The sequence below is a fragment of the Pagrus major genome, chromosome 8 (assembly GCF_040436345.1).
Source record: "Pagrus major chromosome 8, Pma_NU_1.0".
NCBI lineage: Eukaryota > Metazoa > Chordata > Actinopteri > Spariformes > Sparidae > Pagrus > Pagrus major.
The window spans coordinates 7,822,663-7,844,574 of record NC_133222.1 but is presented as its reverse complement, the minus strand read 5'-3'; the positions used below and the strand labels follow the sequence as shown (position 1 = coordinate 7,844,574).

Below are 21,912 nucleotides of genomic sequence, written 5' to 3'. Positions count from 1 at the left end.
GTTTTACAACATATTGTATGTTGTGTAAAATGAGTCACAGGTTTAATCTCTGACCAGCCCATTTACAAACGTTTACCAGCACACATCCAATAGATCCATTGATAAAAGATGAGCACTGTGAGACTCCTACATGCCACTTCATGTCTGAAAAAGCTGAGACATTACACATTGAATCACACAAACTCATTCAAACACAAACACACACAAACACACTTGTTGATGTATTGCCCATTACACTGCAATGACAGTACTGGCAGTGGGCCCAGAGCAGTGGATAGTTTATGATGTTGGGAATAATACGTGTGGTTAAAAATAACTTTATTCTCAAATGCACCTCAGAGATAATAGTGACGTAGGCAGAAGGGGCAGACTCTCTGACAAGAGACAGAGAGCACATGCTACTCAGACAGCGTGGGCTGGTGTGGGAGGGGTTACAACATAATGCACAGTCAGAGTTGCCAGACATTTAACTGTAAATTACAGTGGAAACAGAGCTGACAATAAAGATGTCATCTGGGATACAAAGAGGAGGACATTATGGATGGTTATACAGTGACAGTGTGGTTTCCATTTTGCATCATCTTCTGTGCAACGACTGTATTAAAAGTACACGTATAAATGCGGTTAATGTGGGCAATGGCCAAGCAATTTATAACATTTTATTTTTCTAATCGCACTAGAGACTACTCTATTGCCTACCAGCCTTAAACTGTGGTAAATCTCCCATGAATATTTGGAAGGATTTTTCTGGCTATCCCAATGGTCACTCACTAATGGATTGTCTTTCATTGGCTGCCCCTTGGCTACCTAGCACCAGATTAACCAAAGAGAGTTATTACTAAGCAGGGCTCCTTGCCAGTGGCTGACAAAGAGGCAGGAAGGAGAGGGTGTTGCAGATGGTTCAACCAGTAATAATTATCATAACAAAAATACACACATTTGGGATATAATGAGGATATAAATGAATAGCTGAGAACTGGACTATGCCACATGAGTACACTGATAAGTTATAATTTTGCTGGTAAGCGGTCTGATTTCAACTGTTCACAACTGTTTAAGCATTAAAAAAATCAAGGGAGGGAGGCAAAGGAATATTGGAGGTTGGATAAAGAGTACAGTATGTTAGATATATTTACACTTCTCACTCACATCTGACATTTCAAGGATAAATATCTGACAAAGACACACTATGCCCTGAGACTAAAAAACACACACACACAAACACACTTACAAATCTACAGAGAGAAGGCTAATCAATAGCCTCCTCTGGAGAGGGGTACGAGATGAAGTACTCGTTTCTCTAAAGCTACAATAATGACTTAATACCCCCATGTCTATGTCCACAGGGATCAGTGTGTTAGTTAAGTGTGTTAGTTAAGTGTGTGTATATGTGCCTGTGTGCATTTGCCTGCATGTGAAATTGAGGTCCTTCAGCCTAATAGCCAGCAGAGAAAAATGATTCCCCTCTTTTGCCGGGGCAGTGAATGAAGAGCAGTTGTGTCCAATGCATTTTTCTGCCACACAAAGCACACCCACCACTCGGAAACGGAAAAACTATGGAAAGGTAGGACTGAAGATAAAAACTAAATGTGTAATGCAAGAAAGAGCAAAGCACAGCAGAGGGCTGCATAAAAACACTGACCTCACTATGTAGTTGGCCTGGCCACTGAACCAGAAGTCTGCCACGTAAATCATCTGAGCATCTTCGGGGATATACATATGATATAAAAGGCAGTAGTGTGTGTGTGTGTGTGTGTGTTTGTAACACAGAACAGCTATTTGGTACCACAAATGAGCTCCTTTATTGACAAATCTCGGGGGTTTAAATTATCAGTATCATCACAAAACGATATTTGTCGATAACACAAATTTTGCCATGGCCAAATATCACATTTCAGCATCACACAAGAAATTTCAAATGTGCAAACAAGGCTATTTTTACTATGTTGATACTGTTTGTATTCTGTTTTTTAGCAGTGGTTTGAGTACTAAAATAACATGTTGTTCACCAAAATGCCACTCACTATGCATGCATGAGATAATATAATCATGCTTGCAGTTCCATTTTTGATCAAAAGCATTGTCAGTTTTAGACCATGTTCAGCATCATTACCCAATGCTTCTCTTTCCCCTACATACTCTGTAACATCCGCATATTTTTCTCTTACACTTTCCCACTTACTACACTGCCTCCTATCCACTTACACATACCATTTAGTCTACTTTCTGTCACCTTCACTGGAATATGAATATGCAAGTCAGAGGAGTTGTTATGGAAACCAAGCCCCATGAGAGGTCATAAGCTTGTGTTGCACAGTTTGGCTTGACTCCTCTATTATCTTAAGAAGTTGATCTAGATGAACAGTGAGTAACGAGTGGCCTTGCCAGTTTTTTACAGGATTAACCGTACACCATAATGTATGCAGGTTTGATTCCCTTACTGGATAATTTACAGATATCCTATGGGGTTATCTTTCTTGGAATAACAAAGACATACTGTAAGTAGAAACAGAAATGACCATGGACAGTAGGAGTTTCTCTTTTGGTTCTGCAGCACCGGCGTGCTGTATGAATTAACACACTTTAAACTGCGCTGCTTGGTTCAGTGTGAACAAAAAAAGGCAGCGTAAAGCAAGCCTTCTTTGCAGCAATAATGTGGAGTTTCTGTGTGAAAAGGGCTTATGTTCAACTGAAGTCCAGCATGTCTGTGAGAGCATTTCCAAACATGTCATTTACAATGGCATCATCCAAATTTGCCAATTAGTATAATGGCTGGGAGGCAAGTCCTTCTCCCCACAGCATTTTTTCTTAATGACAATCTGCCAGTGTAGGTGCCTTAACTGTTACACTAAGAGTTATTGCCAATGACCCCACTGTTGAATGTTGACTTTTTTCAAGACGTGACATTTGTTTGTTTTCCCTGCTGTGCTGAAATTGTTCTGAACAGTGACCCAAAACCCAAGTTACTGACCAAACCCTGAAATTTGTGTAACCTTACACCCCAAATGCAAAGAGACACACACACGTGTGTGTAACAGGAAGTGTATCCTGAGTTATTTTCCAGATGGAGCCATAATGACTAAATGTTGTGTCTAGTAATGACCATTTGGATCGCCAGAAAAATCCTTCCTAATATTCATGGAAGATTTACCACAGTATAAGGCTGGTAGGCAATAGAGTAGTCTCTAGTGCTGTCAGGAAAAGAAAATGTTATAAATTGCTTGTCATTGCCCACATTAACCGCATTTATACAGGTACTTTTAATACAGACACAGTACAGTAAATCAATAGCTCCAGCTTGTTCATATGTAGACCTGCTACCACAGATACAACAGAGGTTTGATTTATAAGAGAGTTGTCCCTCAAGCTAAAGTAGATAACCATTAAATCAAACAAATAGTACAGTAACAAAAATGTTTGCCAAATTCACAGAGAATTGGAGTAATTCAGTGTTCAAAAGAAGCTAAAATTGGTCTACTGTATAGTGTAGCAGTTTGGGGAAAATGTGCGCCTTCAGCTTGCTGAAGGCTTTTGAAGATGCCTTTCTGCCAGCCACAGACAGCTGCAATAGCTTTTCCTTTGGCACTGGCACTATCTCACACACACACACACACACACACACACACAAATTCACATTTTACACTCAAATACACATGTACATGCAAACCACACTAAACCCACACACAGCTCCCATAGGTGTATGGGAGAAAGTAATTAGTACGAATAATTCAGTCGAGCATCTCCTCTCATCTCTGCCTCGCTGGTGTCAATACCCTTAGCCAATGGTAATTACCTGTCGCTCTTTTAACTTGAGGGGACATTCGCTGTGTGTGTATGTGTGTAAATATTTTTGTGCGAGCATGTGCATACAGCCCTTTTAATAAAAAACCTGATTGTAGTTCTATTGTAACTTCCCCCTTGCAATTACTTACAAAGGAGACAAGAATCTGGCTTTGAGAATCTCTTCAGTCCAACTTCGTCCCAAAACTCAGTTGAATGTTGCAAGAGTAGGAAATGTTCTAATGATAACCGAGCTCGAGACTAACGGCATACCATCATCCTGGGGAAGATAGAAAATGTGTCGGCCAGATATCTTCTCCAAGACGGCTCCGGGACGAGGGAAAAGAACGTGTATGTAATTTGTATGTATGACTATGGCTTTGCAAATGACAAACTAAACTCAGCACCGCATACAATGAAGCGTGTATTCTCAAGCTGGTTCTTAAGTTACAGTCTTGCATAGTCAGACCCATCTCCACAGCGCTGTGACAGCGCTAGTTATACTGACTTGCTACTTAGCACGAGATCTATGAAAAATATGTCTCGTTTAAAATCCTAAAGGACGCAGTGGACTCACAATCGACAAGGGAAGCATTCTATTTCTTCCCTGATAGTGCTACTGTATATTGTGAACAGCAAATCTGTGTTAATAACTTAGCTAATAAGCTAATAACTTACAGCTAATAGAGCTTGTACAGCTAACAGCTAAACACACAGCACTGAGAGTTTATGTGAAGAGGAGCATCAAGAGTTAAACAGTGAACTGCAGTTTAATGTTCACAGTAAATAAAGTGATTTAGCTGAGTACAGTTTGGAGGTAAAACTACTTTAACGCTGATACTTTTAACTGGCACCTATAGATTATAATAACAAGGACACAACATTTTGATTTTAGGATGGTTTGGTTCAGTTCAGCACAGTTAAAAAACATTTTATCTTTTTAGCTTCTGCATTTTGGATATTACACTTGGCAATAAAGCAATTTCGATCTTATTTTGATTAATGGCGCAGACCTAGAATATAATATCCTCTACAATGCTAACTCACAATTCAGTCAGGCACAGATTGAGATGGCAGATTTTGTGTAAAAATGTTCTTTAGTGGAATCACTTCTAAGCCTACAAAGGCTTAGGGGAAATAGACAGAGAGAAAAAGGAGAGCAGGGAGGAGAGGAGGATCAGTGATGAGAAACAGGAAAAATAAAGCTGCAGAAAAATCAATCAAGCACATTCTTCTCAAAAACTTGCCATGTTGGCCATGATAATGTGTTTAATGTGTGGGTTTAAATAAAGAATACACACTTTTATGATAATAAGCTTACACTAAGCAAAGACAGTTAATGAATTTAGGTCCAGTACTTAGTCTACTGGTCGGGCAGTCCCAACAGAGAACAGATACAGACAGATATCATGGCCTGTGTTATTTATTGACATTAATTCTGTTACATAATACACAAGTCATCGCAGATTGTTCAGGTATAATTGTGTCAGATCAGTTTGGTGCTATGGAGAGCTGTGATGAAAACTAATGCATCTTGTAAATTGTATGCTGGTGTAATCCTCACAGCCCCTCTGGGACAACACAGACCCCCACTGACGCTCATATACACAGACTAAGTGTTGAGGCATTTGTTAATCTTGTAAACATCCTTTCACTGATCTCTCATTAATTCAGCCCAGAGGATGGCAGGGAGGGAGAGAGATAAAAGAAAGAGAGTGAAAGAAAGAGAGTGAAAGAAAGAGAGTGTGATAGAGAGTGATGGAGAGAGAGAGAGAGAGAGAGAGAGAGAGAGAGAGAGAGGGAGGGAGAGAGAGAGCGAGAGAGAGAGAGGAGAAGCATGCATGTAAAATGAAGTCAATTAACCACGAGTGTAAAGGTAGCTGTTTCTTTTACCAATATGCTAATGTCAATGGTGCTAATCTCTTCTCTCAAAGGCTGCTGTTGGAACAATTTACAAGGCAAGGGCCTGAATAGCATCTGCATTTTATCTAATTATTATTTAAAATACTGTGTTTGTGACCTCTTCATGTTAGCAAGTTATACAAGAAAATGAAGACCTGTGGGGATTAAACCCTCCTTTGATAAAAGAAAAATCATTAAAGACATTGTTCACAATTTTTGACATGATTCACTGACTGACAGTGATATCCAGAGCTCAAGACTAACGGCGTCCTGTCTAAAATATGTTTGGGACGAACAGAGATCTTCATTGGGAAGCCTCTGGGACAAAAAGGGATTTTTGCACATAACTATCATTTAGCAAGTGACACACTAAACCAAGCGCTGACTACAATGGAGCACGTCTTCTCGTGCTGTTACTATAGTTACTATACTGGTTGGCTACTCAGGACGAGATATACAAAAAAACATGACACATTAAAATTAGGGTCACACAGACCCTTGCTCACTATCAATGGGGAGCACACCCCATATTTTCCCTGGTTTGCTACATTGTGAACAACAAACAAAGTCATTGCTACATTATTACTCATAGCAATCATGGTTCAAATCTTCAAACTATGCCTTCATTTTGATCCCAACTACACACGTGTAAAGTACCTGTGTGACTAGTAACTGCATCTTGCATGGTTGTGACACTTTTGCATTGACACATTCTGTCCACAGACAGACAGACAGACATATACACACCTGGTTAAGTCGTGAAAACTAATTCTGGGGTAATTCCTGCTACAATAGGTGTCTCCAGGACCACAAATGTGTGCCAGGCACGTAAAGTGCTTGGAGCCACCTACCATCTTCCATCCCCTTGCTCGAACCAGGCCCAGCTTTAAACTAGGCCTTTATTTTGATCTTACAGGCCGGTAATCAGCAGGAGTAGAGTAACTCTTAGCTGTTAGCAGCCGGTGCACAGCAGAGTTCTGCAGTGCGTGTGGCCCACAGCGCTAAAAGCTAACAGAGCTAATAGTTGACAGCCAACAGAGCTAAACACATGGCAGGAGTACAGTTTGGAGGGAAAAGTACTTTGAATGCTTATACTTTTAACTTTTAACAACTTTACAGGATAATAGCAAAGTAAAGAAACATCATTTTGACTTCAGGACAGTGTACATTCACTTGGGAGAGTTAAAATTGTTTTTCAAAGCGGTGGGAAAAAGTTAGTCCCCCTAAGCCTAGCTCTGAGTCATATCCATGCATGACAGTAACTTGGCAAATATCTACCAAACATACAGGCCACAACAAGTACACACAAAATAGTGTACAGTGGGTCCAAAGGCAAAACTTAACAACCCTAAATGATCGTAAATTGTATAAGTAGCATACAAACTGAAAACTTCAACAAATATTTACTAGGGATAAAAACTGGCACTTGTTTGCTTTATATTGCTTGTATATATAAATCAAGTGCAACAGTTCCTTGAGCAAATTGTAAGGGCAACAGGGTGTGATGCTGGACTCACAGAGGTGCATCCGCAGGCTGGTCTGGCAGAGAGACCACTCAAATCAGAGCAGACACTGAGACAGATGGTGATTTTACACCAGCATGGGAAAAGAAATGGCTCTTTAACATCAAACCTCAGCACATTACTTTGAAACCAGCTGGCCAGACAAAAAGGGATCGTGAGTCTGGGGAAGCAGCCAGACTCTTAAGCAGAGGTGCCGGAGAAATGGCGAACCAGGCAGGATGGAGAGAAGCCCTTCCATACTACTTTCTAAGATGTCTGCATAATTATGATCCAGTTTGCATGTTTTGGAAGATAGTGACTAAGGCAAATGATAAAAGGCAGCAGGCATAAGGCAGAGAGAGAGAGAGAGAGAGAGAGAGAGAGAGAGAGAGAGAGAGAGAGAGATGGGCAAACAAACATTTAAGCCCCGATTCTAACTTGGTATGAATCCATTTATCTAATTCTTAACTTTAAACTAACCCTGTACATCCAACAAAGGAAATAACTGGTTAACAATCCATTAGAATACTTAACAATTAGCCCTCCTTTATCTTTGTCGCTCTCCACTTTCTGCGCCTCGATAGGCCTTTTACATTGCGTTCCATCTTATCTGCCCTTGCACTTGTTATCTCCTGACTGTTCTACATTCAGCAACTGAAGTGACTTTGCATAATTATTGAATATAAATGTCAACTGATAGTTGGAAGCTGAATAAGAGCGCTGATGGTGGAGTCTGATGAAGATGGCGATGTCCTGGTTGATGCCTTGGGGCAATGACTGTCATAGTACATGCTGATGTGTGTCAACACATGCCCCCTTTCTGTGTAAGATGCAGAATTTTCATTCAAATTCAAATGAAGTATTTTATGACTATGGTGAATATGAAACAAAACACATTTGGCTAAAACATTTTTTTTTTAAGTTGGAACATATTAAAGATTAAAGTCTGATTTCATCCTTTTCAAAGTTACAAACAAGATATTAACAATTGAAAGTACTGGAAGGCATATTAAGAGCATATTTAAAATGCACTTTAGAAATATAGCCAACATAACTGAAAGAGAAAGAAAAAATAGGTGCCCAATATAAATTACAGTCAGTCTTGAAAGCCATCTTCTATTCCCATGAATGTACCGTGACATAACTGTGGTTCAGTAAGTTCACATCTGCACAACTGATGGAAATACACTCACTGTGCATTTGATTCATAAAATGTGAAATACTTGATTAAAAGTTGGTGTGTGTGCATTATAATTTCCCATGGCAGTGCAGATTAATGCACTCTAAGTGCGCCTTTAGTCAGTAAAATGCATCTCCATTCTCAAGGTCTAAGTGATATTCAGCTGTGTTAATGATCCATCATGCCTCATTTTCATCACTTCATCTGCTGTTGGAGGAGGTGAGTGGAGTTGACTCAGGTAAAGCACCTCATCAACATGCATACTGTATATTCCACTTTTTCATCTTTTGATCTCCATAAAGCCAACACTGAATACTCTGGCATCGGCTGTCAACTGCTAAAAAAAAGAGCAAATATATCCCTAAACTAAGAAACCTGACTGAAAATGATTTTGCACGCTTAAATGTAAAAAATCAGCACAACAAGATACAAACTTTCCTTTGAAATACAAATTAACTCAGCTAAGAAACTCACTTTACAAGCTGATTTAAATGAGCGTGTCTTTGCAAGGAGTATGCTCAAAATTGCCTCTAAAGATATTCAGTAGCAGCATTTCACCATTGCTGGTGCCATCATGGATATCTACCACGTGTATGTCTGTCAAAAAGAACTGTCATGATCATAATGACAAACAGGAACTTGTGATGACAAACAGAGCAAGCAGACTTCGTGAGAAACACTTGCTTCTCATTGCCTCATTAATGCAGCAGTGCCTGTCAATACATCAGCAGAGAGAATACAGTCAGTTTTGTGTGGTTATCGTGTTCTCCTGAAGGTGGTGAAACAATTTGCACAACCATCTAAACTTGGTTCCTCTGGTACCGAAAGGAGGGGAGACGAGAATTGGGGTAGCGTGGCGGATTTTCCCTCGCATAAGATTTAAATAAATAATTTACTTAATTTCCCTACTCAAACCAAGACTGCCTGCAAAGGAAATAAAGATATAATCTTTGAATCTTTTATCCTGCATCTCACCACGTCTCCTTATCTACCAACAGAAAATAAGAAAAGCAACATAAAACAGACTCTGGGAAAAAGGAAAATGCAGTCATCATACATTTTTAACAGGGAGATGATAAGAATGTCTCAAATGTAAAAAAACATCCTGATGACAATCCCTGCCATTTTGTAGCCACACATTTAAACAGATTGACAACCCTTCTTTCTGTACCATTTTCCACTACAGGTGGGAAGATTTATTTTGAAATTTAAATATCATATGACCTCATGTATAAGATATACACGCCACAAGAAAGTGATGCTTAGCTATTTGTCAAAGCATCTCTGTTTAAATCATATTCTTTGAGGCTTTTGTCAAAGGTACTGCGGTATTGTGTTGCCTATTTTTTCACAATTCATATTTATTTTCTTTCACTGACAACATTAAGACTTTCACAAAATCTTAAAAAAATCACAATTTCAATTAAAGACTCGTGAAGTTAACAACTGCCTGTTTGGGCAGTGGCAGTGGCAGAGCCTGCTCAATCAACAAACCAACACTGTCTGAAACATGAATGAGCTACACGTGAGTCATCCAGAGTGACCATCAGCCAATCACTGATCTCCTACCCTTCTCCCTTCCTTGTGCACTTGTTTTCAAACCTTATAGATGCAAAATAATTTGTTATCATGATCCAAAGCCATCATTCTACATTCTACTCTTTTCTACTTGAATATTAAATTTTTTTAGAAAAGTCCTCTCCTTCATGTAATCTGTTTTTATCTACAAATTATTCAGGAGATGTCATGAATTACCAAATATGCATGACTTTGTTTAACATCTATGCAAACATACTTTCACACCATTACACTAAAAACACACAGCAAAGAGTAAAAAGCACGGATGTGAGCATTTAATGACAACAAAAATCAACAAAATCCTTCTGTAGAGACACATACCATGAACTGTGCTCAGTCCTGCTCCCTGAATGGACAGTCATGGACCTCAATGGTCTGCTCGGATTTAATGAACAGAAGAACCAAACCTGTTCATGTGCGCTGTCTGGTGTGGGATTGAAGGATCTGGAGGCAGACAAACAACAGTGAGAAGTAACAGAGGTAATAGGATCACGGCTGTCCATCTGGCCTCATCCCAACACACGCCACAGGCTATAAATAACACCTCAATAGCTAATACTGTTGATTTACTAATTCCTTCCCTACTTAGAGACAATTTAGTTTGCTCATGCAACCAAAGGAAAACAACTGGTAGTGACTTGTTTGAAAGTGATTTTGGAGACAATTTAAACTCATTTAATTTTGTGATTTAATGACTTACAACAACTACAATCTTTTTTAAAAAACAAAAATAAATGTGCTATTAACTCCTTTCTATTGTCAAGTGATTTATCACATGAGTGACTCAGTGGCCCCCCAGAGCTTTCATTTTTTTGAATCCAAACACCAACAACTAATGATGAGGAAAAATCAAAAGTCCTCTAGCCACAGAAAGTGTCTTAAACTGATCTATAGGATTAGGCAGATCAAGGTTTTTTAAACTGTCGGGTGTTAAAAAGTCTGATCCATAGTTTTTTTAGGTTAAATATGCAATGTCTTTAAATTATCTATAAATACTTGTTCTTTGGAGCATGAGGCGGGGTACACACTGGACAGGTCCCCACGTTATCACAAGGCTGACAGAGACAACCAACCATTCATACCCATATTCACAACAACACCCACACCTACTCCACAGAGAAAGGCCTCGGGCAGCAGGTTAGAACCCAAAACCTTCTTGTTGTGAGGTGACAGTGCTAACCACTGCACCACATTGCCACTCACTTTGCTCAGGCAAATGATGATTTTTGATTTTGGGCTATTTATAAAAAATTTACTTAAGCCAGATTTTAATGTCAAGAACTTGAGGCCATCTTGCAATGGGATCACACCAGCTGTTCATGTTCCAACCAGTACTCAGTAATGATGATTACTACATTATTACATGAGTACTCAGTAGTCATGGGTCAGACCACATCCATCTTTGTAATTGGCTTCATTGTAACTGTAAAGTTTTGTGACTGTATCCTGCATAGTTGTGATGCAATCGCCCTGACAAAAATCTCTTCACAGACAGACAGACCTTGCAAAGTACTCAAAACCTCCACTGTGGTTGTTCCTGCTAAGAAAGGTGTCTCATGGCCACATTTTCTGTCGCAGCTGGTGATTAGCTTAAAAGCTCAAATAATCTTCTTTTTTTTTTCTTAATTGAAATGGACACATCTTTCACAAAAAAGCAATTAAATACAAGTGGTGGGACAGAGGCGGCCTAAAGGTGAGACCAGCGAAATTGTGGCCAGAAGACCACCATTTCAATCGCTCGGACCGGCAGGATAAACCTGGGTGTGGAAAGTGACCCCATTACTACCACTGACTTGCCCTTGAGCAAGACCTTTAATCTCCACTGCTCCTTCAGAGCTACTCAGTGACCAGCAGATCAGACTGTGGTTGTACTGTGGGGCTTCCAGGTTTGAATGTGTAACTGTGTGAATGTGATCAGAGCATTTCTGAATAACAGAGCATTACCCTCTGTGAGAGTCCTAAATAAAAAGTCTTTACTAGGCAATAAAGAGTACAATCCAATTGCAATAGCAAGGAACATGAGAAAATGACTCTAATCAAATTGAGGCTTAAGAACGTGACAGTCCCCATGATCCCTTAGGTCCATCACCTGTTTGAAGTCTAGAGAGACAAGACATGATAGAGAGGAGGAGTCCCAATGACAAAAAGAGAGGGAGTTCTGCTGTGAGAGGCAGTTGATCTGCAATGCTGCCAGAGTCTTTGGTGTCTGCATGTCAAATGCCAGTGCACTCCATAGGAATACGATAACGAGGTCTGCGCACAGAGGGAATGCCAAATGAGATATCAAACACAGAGGAGAGCTCAGAAACACAGAGCACAGCACTGAGCCATTTAATAAGACATAGATGGAAAGACTGCCTGTCTACATTGTACTTGAATTCTCTGAGTCATCTATGTTGTGACAACACAGAAGATGGCACAGAAAATAACATCTGAATACCATTACATGATAATTCTCAGGGTATTTTGTGCAATATACGTATGCTGTTGTGTCCTGAGCTAAAATGTGTTTGGTATTCAGTAGTAAACATGGTCTAAAGATCCCATTAAAACTCATAAACCTGAGATTAATGATACAGTCAGTTTACAGTCAGTACGATGATGCCACCAAGTTTCATCCCAGCACACGTTTTATCTGTCTTCTCAACAGAAAAGGTATTTACTATTCATAACATTGACATTACTTAACTTTATGTGGCAATACACTGTAAAAAAAAAAAAAAAAAAAGTTTTACAAGAAACTACAGGTGTAACTATCAACATTAATTACGGTCCTTCTATGCTAAGCTGCTACTTGGTAATAACAGTAAGCCAGCATGTAACAACACTAACAGGACATTTTTGCTTGATGTTATTAATTACACCTGCGTTTGACGTGTCAAAATGGCGGCTGTGAAGCTGTTTAACAATGACAACTAAGCTAGCTTACTAATATTAGCTGCCCATTTCTACTGTAACGTTACCTTTATGTACTGTAAGGTTACTGCAATTAAAAATAAGTTAGCTAACTGACGTAAGATGTAAACAGTGTAAAACAACTTCTAGGTTATTATTTTTTTTCTCCTCAACATTTACAACCTCTTCATCTGCGACCTTAACGTGTTAAATTAAAACCGAGGTCAAAGCAAGTAGTTATTCTGTCTTGCTAACTTACAGGTGTGAGCATTTTAATTCACGCTCTTGTATGAGGTTTAATATTAACTTTTTCAAACAATATACGTTATTAATTTAACGTTACCCTGCCCGTGCTTATTATAAGGAGAACACCTTTACCTGAGAGAGCATGTAGAAATGGCGAGTAGTGAGTGAGAGATGATGGATCCGACGAGGCCCGCGCTACTAGCTGCTAAAAATACTCAATCATTCCAAAATAAAAGCATGTGCGGTTTTTTTTAATGATTATATGCATTAATGGTGGACGGGATGCTTTTACTTTGAAATCGTGTCATGTCATTTTTTTTTATAGCATATTTCTGTGCTGGGTCTTTTCTCATAATTGGGGCTAGGCCCTGCTAATAGATAGATAGATTAGTAGATACATAATACTGTATGCAGGGTAGAAGATACAATCGGTACAATCATATTTTAAACAATAGTGTGCTTTCAACTTTATGGCAACGGTTTGCTGAAGGCCCTTCTTGGCCTCTCTATGCACAAAGCATATCTGTAAAAGAAAAAAGGTTTGACCTGCACAGAGCCCAGACTTCAAAACCGAACACCGGTGGGATGATTTGAAAAACGAACTCTGTGCCAGGCATTATTTCCTACCAACAGTGGTTGCCCTCAGTGATGCTCATTTGACTAAACAGGAGCCAGTCCCTGCAGCCAGATTCCTAAATCTTGCAGAAAAGCTTCACAGAAAAGAGGATTCTCTCTTAGATGTTTGAATGGTGATGAATTGCCTCAGTTAAATTATGTATAAGAATGCCTAGTCTAATATTCAGTGCTTCTTTCACATTTACCAACATGTAGCACCAAAAGGTTGAAATAAAACATAAACAAATGTCTTCTTATATATATAGTAGGTTGCATCTTCTTATCCTAGTGATATGTGCCTTATGGTATCAGTTGTATTTTAAGTCTTTTTGCAATAAGGGTGGGTTTGACATCTAATATAAAGCTAGGAATCTCTGCCTGTCTGTCTGTATGTATGTCCTTCACATATCTCGAGAACCATTCAACCCAATCTATGTCACACTTGACAGGTGTGTTGCTAAGGGCCCAAGCAAGTGCAGTGTCAAATGTGGTACAATTCAGACACATGACATGTACAATATTCCAAATTTTGAATAAACAGCGAACACCATACTGTGCATCAGCAGCAGGAGGATAGCTTCAGCACTCGACCTTAATGGCTCTGCAGACTAAAGCTGGGCTTGCACATGATCCTTGTCATGTGGTCTCATGGGGAAGCAGACATAAACAAAATGGAGATTAGCATGATGCAACAACTTGCTTCAGTAACGCATTGCAGTGAGAATAACACAAAAGCAGAAGGTTAAATGAGTCTGGATGAGTGGGGAGACGATTATTTGAGGTGAGATTTTTTGTTTCTGTCAACAGTATTATGCTAGCCAACGTTAGCTTCAAAGGCTACAAATTTAACCTTGCTTGGCAGCTGTCAGCGGATGCCTCTCTCATTTGTTGTTGTTGTTGTTGTTGTGGTCTGGTTCAGAAAGTACCAAGGAAATCGTAGTTTAAATCGTAAATATCGAACATGTGTGATATTATTAGGGTGGTACTGATGAGGTTTAAGACTTGATCTGTAAACCCCTCACATTACCAGATAATCTGTGCCTATAACAGCATGTTTTGAACTGGCACTGCACAAAAAAAACAAACTCAAATGAAGTTAAGAAATGTATCTCTATATTCACAATTGTTTTAATGTTCTATTTTGTCGAAGGTAGCTATGAACTTCACCTTATAAAGGGAAATAACTGTCTTTACACAGACAGGACACCCAGCAGCTCAGCTCATTTATCTCATCCTCCTTCAACCTTCTGTCAGATGAAAGAGGCAGCCTTAGAAAAACACAAGTGAACTAGCCCCCTAAGAATATTCATGAATGCATTGTACTGTATCAAGTAGAGTGCCGGAGGGGAAAACAAAAAAGAGTCAAGTGTTTACAGCATTAGTGAAAAAGAAAAAAAAGGGGGGGATTGAAAATTCTTCTGGTCCTACTTTCAAGCACTGTCAACCTGTCTTTATGAAAAATTACCTATGACACTTCTGAAATTGTAAATCATTGGCTACTGTGCCTGAGAGTTTGTGTACATGAATGTGAAAGTGTACAAGTGGGACTGTGTGTGTGTATTTAAGAGTGTGAGCGTCTGAAAGCACCAAACTAAAACAAGAGAACACATGCTGGGCAGAGGATACATTTTTGCATTTTAAGTTGAAGCCAAAGTCAGCAAGTCGCAGGTGTCACCTGTTTATAGTTTTGTGTGTTCATGCATTTTAAAAGACATTACAAAAACAAGTCAGAGGACACTCTGGAGCTGATAACAGCAACCATCTATTATGTTCACATGTTTTCAATGTCGCACAAAAAAATCCTCGAACTATTAATCATTTAAATTAGCCAGGATTCATCTCCCACCTGAAATCCAGATATGGCAGAGTCTTTTACAGCAAGATGCTATTTTTGTGTCACCAAAGGAACCACAATGCACTCACAAGCAGGCATAGTATGTTATTGATACCATCAACAGCACCACCCTGTGCAAAACAATGCACCCTAACCTACAAACCGAGAAGGAAAGGCCGGTGCCATTCCCTTACTTCCTGTCTACCAGAGCAGAACAATGAGCACAACTGACCTTGACAAAGACGATTTAGATGTAGGGTTGTTGGAGGGTCACATATAAAGGATGGGCTTGATTCTGCCTTTGATTATAATTCACCTTGGCTCTGAAGGAAGCCTGTAATGAGGGGGGCTATGAGAGAATATGATCCCATTTAAACACCATAATGACAAGACGCACAATGCCCTCTCAAACGGCTCATAGCTATTGAAATGATTGAAAATGCACTCTGTGTCATATATTAGCGTATCATGCCTTTAATGCTCAGTTGAACTCTGGCTTCATAAGGCAGCAGAGGGGAGAGGTTGGCTCTCTGAGCGGTTAGCTGCTAACCAGCGGGCCAGCACATGAAGACAGATGGCTGTGTGGGCCCACCGTTAGCCTTGGCAGTAGAGCCTCAACAATAGATCTGTGATGTGGCAAACTGGTCCTCTGCACACACAGACACAAACGTTCCTCTGTGCCTTCTTGGCAGGAGCAACCCTCTGGGCAGTCCCACAGTCCACCTCCACCCCACCCCTCTGCTGCCTTTTCTCTCTTCTCCGCCATCCTCTCCCTCTGTCTCCATCTCTCAAGATCTCTGCTGGACTGTTGCCAGCCGAGCAGTGGAAAAGCCCCTTTACAGCAATAGTAAAAGACAAAAATGTAGTAGAGGAAGTATTAGGAGGAGATTAGGTGGCTGACATAGGAGATGATGGTGTTCATGAATACTGAGCACACACCCTGTAGAGTTACAAGGATCAAAACATAGTGAGTCAATAAATTAATTATCCCAGCTACATAAAATGTTCCAGTTTGCCAGTTAAGATAGAACATCTGACATTATCAAAAGCCGGCATTTTGGAGATGCATTTTGTGATTTTTTTTGTGGCGTAAACAATATCTTAGTCACTTAGAGTTTCTTCAAACAGTCCCTTGCACCTGTACCTGTTCAAAGAAGCATGTTCTACTCGGTTAGAATAAATCTGTGAAAAAACTCATTACCTGCAATAGGTCTTTCAACATCAGTTCATCTTTCAGATTAGAGGGGTTTTTGAATAACCACTGCTATCTTTAAAAGGCAATCCATAATTCTTTTGATCATATTTGAGGTGACAAATTAAATGAATAATTGAGTGGAGACACACCACAAATGGTCCTGTTATGCTGTGGGGGGCATTTTGCTGGCAAGGTTTGAGTCCACTTGTCCTCTCAAGGCTCATTTATGCTTCTTTAACGTACAAAATTAGACATGTTTATACAATTCAAACAATATAACCGTCACTGCCCACATACATCCATGTTATGCAATAAAACCACAAGAGGGCGCCGCTCAGAGTCAAATCGGTCTCTCACGGACCTCCCATTTTCCTTTGGCAGCATACAACTCACAATTAATACCCGTCCAATCTCCTCCCAGCCGTTCTATAGTAACTGTTTGTCTCTGTGCCCGGGCTAAGTAACACCATACAGATGTTTAAAACTTTTCACCAACTCGCAAAAAAGTTTGCCATTGTAAGTACTTTTTCCTCCGTCCAGTCCTCGTGTCTTGCTCGAACTATTGGCTACATTGCTACACTAGCATTGGTCCATATCCGTAAGCTTTCAGAAAACGTGCAGAAGTATGGATGACATGAACACAGATTATGGACAGAGGGTTCAGTCCCTACCTGTATGCTTATCTTAATTTGATCATAAATGAGCCTTCAGTTGTTCTGAGGGATCACCTCTATCCTCTGATGAAACATTTCTATCCTAATAGATTTTAATCTCCGCACGGATGACAGTGCCCACATCCATAGGGCATAAGGGCTCAATAAATTCATGAGTATGAAAACGATGCAAATCACATGCTATGACCTTCACAATCACCAGATCTCAACCCAGTTGAACACCTATGGGAGATTTTGGACCTAAACAGCACTCCCGATCACCATCATCAAAACACCAAATGAAGAAATATCTTTTGGAGGAATGGTGTTTCTTTCCACCACTACAATTTAAGAGATTTGTGGAATCAAACCCAAGGGGCACTGAAGCTGTGCTGGCAGCAACACCTTACTAAGACCCTTTATATTGACTTATAGAGTTAAAGAGAATTGCAAAGAGTACCTAAGAAATTGACAAATATTTCATCAAATGTTCCCAGTTTTAAAAAAACCTGTCATGACATTACAAGTCATAACAGGTTTAAATGGAGGGGCAGGCTTTTTTATTACCATTCAGTCTATTTCCGATTACCTCCTCATTTTGTACACTGTCAAATAATCAAACTTTTGAGCAACTGAGTGTCATTAAGTCTGAAGTACTCTATCTGTGATGTAAAATTATGTGTATGGGCTGTGGATATAACTAAAGTGGGATCATTGTTATTGATCTGCAAGCACGTACGTACTGAGAAGGATGCAATTGGTGATGAGTGTCTATACTCAGGATATTGATCAGCTCTTGCCAGGCTCAATAGAAACAAGCATATGTAAGATAGCACGACACATTGATCACAGCAAACAGGGGAAACACACTATCACATGACATCCTCTCTCTGTTAAGTTTATATTCTACAGACAGCCGCTGAAGAGACAAACAGAGACGAAGAATTAATGAATAGAGAAGGAGACAGAGAACGTAAAAAGAGACCAGCATGCAGATGAGCAGGAGTAAGGTGTAGAGATGGAGAGAGATAGATGGTTTGCACCTGGCAGGGGGAGATTGATTAATTGTTTGCGAAGAGGAAGAAAAATTGGACAGATAATGGAAAGGAAACACAGGAATAAAAAGACAGATAAAATGATCCCCAGGCCGATAGAGCTCAGGATGTCTGTGGATATGTGGATGAGGATGTTGATAAAAGGTTGATAAACATGAAAAATGTGCTGCATAAAATTTGAGGACAGTAACAGGAGGCTGGAGGAAAGAGTGCAAAAGAATTAAAGAGAGAGGAAGTGAGAGCTTTGGATGGGAAGCAGAACGAACCAAATCACAAGAGTTCATCTTCTGGCATTAAACCAATCCCAGTGTCTTCCTCTGTTAATCCATCATCAACTGTTCCCACATCCCTGCTGCCAGGCAGGACTGTGTGTAGTCCTGGGTGAATAAACAGCCTGATAAATGAAGGTCAGAATGAGACAAAGTGCCCACTCTCAAAACTGGTGCTGAGGGGCCACAGGGGCCAGGTTGGTAAACCATTTACTGACCTGCAGCATGGGGTGTAAGTCAATGTTTAAACAGCCACATTTTATCCCATCTGTGGTGTCAGTTCGGTTCATATTTTTATGTCAGTCGGTTGAATTAATGAATGTAAAAGAGATTCTATTTTGTGTCCACCTTGTCTCAGACGCACTGCAGTGTTTATGATAGCCAGTTTTGATGGGTGTGAACAGCTGGTGGTGTAAATAAATTGGACTCTACTTTGTTTCACAGTGTGTGTTTGTGTCTGCATGTGTGTGCGTGTGTGTGTGTGTGTGTGTGTCATGCAGAAAGATAGATAACCGGCGCTGCTGTGCGGCTCAGTGTTCAGCCATGCAGAACACAGAAACAGTAATCAAACAGAAAGGCAAAAAACAAACCACCATGACTACAACCTGGAACACCTGCTATCACACATTTGACTGGGCTTCAGTCTCTAGCCCACCATCAGGCATTTACTATGCAAATAGATGTAGCAACCTGGGAATATGGTTAGCCATTAGTGAAGGACACCTATTTAAGAGGCTGTGGGTTTAGCAAATACCACAGAGCCACCCAGCATGAAGAGACTTTCAACAATTCTCCGCTGTATCGCAGACAAGACAGACAGACAATATTAAGTCGTGTGGTCCTCTTTCTGCTTTAGTTAATTAAAAATCCACAAAAACAGCTTGTGGGAAATGTGTATTGTGTTTTAAATGTCTCGCCAGTTCCTCACTTCAGGAATTTTCTCATTTAGATATTAGGAATGGGATTAATCTATTGTTCAAACATTTTGCTTCACCGAATCATCCCCAAGTAAATTACATTTTATGTCACTTTGTTTAAAACAAATGGCAACTTCATTATGAGACGATGAAAGTTGATGGAACGTCCAGTGAAACTTAAAATTCACTTCAACTTAAATCTCAGGTGTTGAATCTAAACTTTGTTTTTCTTCCTACAGATCAAACAGTCCAAAGTATTCTTTGCGCATAACTTCTGAAGCAAATCATGGGTTAAAAGGGCAAAATGTAAATGAAGAGTGTCCTCCCAAAGCAGATACAGATGAGCACAAACCCCTCTGAGTCCTACCTGGACTGAATTTTGATCAGGATTAAGACAGATGAAGATAATTATACATTACGCAATTATGCTCTGAGCTGAACTCTTCTCGAAGGCGCTAACAGCTCTCACTGGAGCATAGCATCGACTGTGTTTACTGCTTGCACAGTTTGTCTCAGCAAACCCACCACCACTGGAAGAGCTGAACCGAACCAACTCTGACACGGCTGTCACCAGAGCTAATAAACAAGGCTAATGTGCTGCTAACACAGACTCAAAAACACATTCAGATTCACTTATGCACACATGCAGGCATGGACAGACTCGCTCCTCCGCTTTCTCTCGCAAAATAATTGCTGATTAGCCTTATCAGCATCATCAAACTTGAACACATCACTATGGGGTAGATTACACAGACAACCATACCCATGATGATGATAATGAAAATGGAGAGTATTCATCATCAGCCATGAAACAGGCTCTGATTACAGTCATTATTAGTTATGATGACTCGGACTGATTAGAAATTTAAATAATCAACCTGAAAGGTCTAACAAGGTGGAGTACAGTGCTTATTAAATATGTTTCTTTGGCTGAAAATTTTGTATTTCAGCCGTTTCAAAGTTTATTATATGTTTTCAATATTTTTCAGGCAAACGCACAAATTACAATTACGCTTTCAGTTTAAACCCAGATCAGCTGTGTCATAAGACATCATTGATTTTTATGCGAGTGTCTGAGTGGAAAATGTGTGTGCGCGCGTGCATGCATGTGTGTTTCGTTCTTCTACTGACAGATTGTTAAACTAGCAGAGCCGAATGAGGTGCTTCCTCATTAGCCTCATTAAGCTGAACCCCTGTTTTGTTAATTGACATCAAAACAAACAGTTGCTCATGGAAGAGAAACTGCCAATTATCTAATGTCCCCTCCCCCTGGTTTTCGTTTCGCTGTGTACGTGTGCATGTCTCGTGAATTGAGGCCAACAGATGGATGATTCATGCTTTGTATGGAGCCTTCATTCATACCACACGATCCTGTTGCTTGTTGATGACTTATAGTTTCTGTCCTTGAACTTATACCATTAAGGGGGTTTTCATTAATCAATTAGTAAATGGAAGGAAAATTAATTGCCAACTATTTTGCTAATTAATGAATTATTGCAGTCATTTTTCAAGTAAAAATGTCAACATTTGATGGTTCCAGCTTGTTAAAAAAAAGGTCCAATTTGTAAGACACTTGATTGTTGAGTCTGAGACGCTTTGGGTTGGAAGGTTGTGCCGGCTGTCGGTTGGATAAAAGAAGCAATTTGAGGACATTTCACAATTACTGAAATGTTCACAACTTCACAATTCCCCATGGCAATTTATGGGGAAAATAACTGGCAGATTATTCAAACATGAAAATATTTGTTTTGTTGCAGCCTTTTTTTCTATAATGCACACAGCCCAGTAGTAACAAATACAATTAGGCACCCCTACACCCCCTGTCTCCTTAGGGACCTCCAAGTATATTTATTAATCTAGTTGTTGAAAAGTTGTCTTCGGTATGAATATGGGAATCATTTGAAAAAGGTACAGAAATTAAGACTTCATTTTAACAACATTGATGTGGCCTGTGAATGAACTTGATGAAGTGTTGACTGTTTGTTGACCATGTCTTGAAATCTTGTTTTATTTGTTCTTCTAGTGTTTTAAAGTTATGGTTACATAAAGCTCTAGTTTTTATTTCATTGTCATGTATGATTACATCTACACAAAAGGCAACCATTTCCTCAAATCTTCAAGAAGGAATTACTTAAAATAAGTATTAGTGTTATTTTTTCTCAATTGATCAGTGAGTAAAATAATTCTTGATAAAAGTACATGGCATGAGCCCGAGGCAGCGAAATGCTGAACGCAAAAGGCATTAAAAAATAATAAAAGGAAGTTGTGAACAGAAAAGAGCATTTCTAACA

The 21,912-nt window shown here is 39.6% G+C and overlaps 1 protein-coding gene across 1 annotated transcript in view; it reads right to left on the bottom strand.

Moving 5' to 3' along the window:
* shank3a (SH3 and multiple ankyrin repeat domains 3a) overlaps positions 1 to 21,912 on the bottom strand; it is a 195,123-nt gene that overhangs the window by 161,838 nt on the left and 11,373 nt on the right. The window contains exon 2 of the mRNA XM_073471272.1: positions 10,264 to 10,386. The gene's annotated coding sequence lies outside the window, so the exon portion shown is untranslated. The remainder of the gene's footprint in view (positions 1 to 10,263; positions 10,387 to 21,912) is intronic.